Source organism: Nanorana parkeri, unplaced genomic scaffold, assembly GCF_000935625.1.
Source record: "Nanorana parkeri isolate BGI_ZX_2015 unplaced genomic scaffold, ASM93562v1 scaffold1690, whole genome shotgun sequence".
Classification (NCBI taxonomy): Eukaryota; Metazoa; Chordata; class Amphibia; order Anura; family Dicroglossidae; genus Nanorana; species Nanorana parkeri.
This window is the reverse complement of record NW_017307958.1, coordinates 131,535-133,158: the sequence shown is the minus strand read 5'-3', so window position 1 is coordinate 133,158 and position 1,624 is coordinate 131,535. Positions and strand designations below refer to the sequence as shown.

Here is a 1,624-nt window from a genome sequence, read left to right as displayed (position 1 = left end):
GTCACAGGTTCCTTTTGTTCTTTTGGCTAAACTAAAGCTCCAGTTTGTCCTGATTGGGTTTACTGCAGAGGTTGAATGGGCAAAAATAAAGCAGGATGTAGTGATGTGAAGGGAAGAAAAAAAAAAACCCCACTGTCTCATCTGGCAAAGGGAAATCTAAACAAGCTTCCTCTGCCTGTGACTGTCATAGAACTTAATGTTAACTACTCACTAGTATTAACATATCAAAGTGATTCTTCAACCCTCTGGAAACTGCTGAAAGCCATCCCTTAAGTGCCACCTCCATGGTGTAACTATTATGTTAATCCCCTATATCTGTTTACTTTTTTGGAAAACATAAATAAATAAAATTTTCCTCCTTATAAATGCATTTCCCTTTTGCTTCTAGGTGTGGTTTTATTCTGTGTGAAGACAATACAACCATTCTGTGCAGAATGTCTAACGTCTGCAATACAGATACCAGGATCCTGTCTAAAAGACGTTGCCGAGGAGGATTCAAACATTCCTTTCAATAACTATTTACATGGGCCGTAGGAATAAAGTTCACCGCCTGCAACAATACTTTTATTTGTTTTGAACACACAAACCCTTCACTGCCAAGAAGTAATGCTATGCATAGCGCAACAGTGAAGTTATTAACAAGTGTTTACACTAGTGCTAATTTTTGTATCAAGAACTTTTTGTATTTATACTCACTATTTATTATGGTATATTAGTTTTACATATTCTGTGTAAAAGAACATAAAAGGGGAGGGGGGCTAACAGCTTACCATTTCAGTTTGTAAAAAAATTCACTTGTATGGCTGACAAAAGTAAACATTGTTTAATAAAAAATCTTTTGCGCTCTGTTTGTAGGCGGGGTTCACTCTCGGGGTGTTGCGTGTGTGTTCCCTTTGGCTTGGCTGGGTAACCCCGTGCATGCAACTCGAAACCAGACACCCCACGGTCAGGGGCCACGGCCTTGGCCTCGTGCAAACACTCCCACACGTGTAGTACTGCGTACATAGGGCCTCATGGCTTCAACCGCCTCTGCGGTCTTCGGCACTTCTTCCCCCTTAGGGAGAAAGGCCACCATGAATGGCACCCTGTGTCAGGCATAGCCCCACTGCGCACCTACCCTCCTCAGATGGTTACAGCCACGATACAGTCCAACATCACACTCCGGTAGAACCCCACCTTCTCAAAGGTTGGAGGGAGAAGAACCAGTCCACACAGATTGTCTTTTTGTTGGTTTTACTTGAAAGAATGAACTTGGTATAAAGCATACATTTCAGCCACCCCCGAATGGGGTGACGGCACATCACTTGTTACTTGCATGGTGATACAATTTAGAGAGAGAGAGGTACATCAGCCCAGGTGCAGCCCAGAGTCACGACTTACTTCGGCCATAGGCACACTGGCAAGTATCGTCAGTCTTCTAGCACTTTACTATTCTCCGGAATCCCATCCATTGTCAGTCCTAGCACGGTGGGTTTCCCTCTGTGGGGAAACTAGGGAATCTTTGTAGCTCTACATAGTCCTAGGCCTGGTCCTGTCCTTCCCATGGACCAGCCTATATTCAAGAAACAGTCTCTCTCCAGAGACTCTGCAGACAGTCTTAGACTTCTTCTGTACTCCTCTGAAC

General features: G+C 43.8%; 1 protein-coding gene across 1 annotated transcript in view; it reads left to right on the top strand.

The window, feature by feature from the left end:
• PROM1 (prominin 1) overlaps positions 1-751 on the top strand; it is a 160,802-nt gene extending 160,051 nt beyond the window's left edge. Inside the window, exon 30 of the mRNA XM_018571167.1 lies at positions 389-751. The gene's annotated coding sequence lies outside the window, so the exon portion shown is untranslated. The remainder of the gene's footprint in view (positions 1-388) is intronic.
• Positions 752-1,624: the final 873 nt, after the last annotated feature.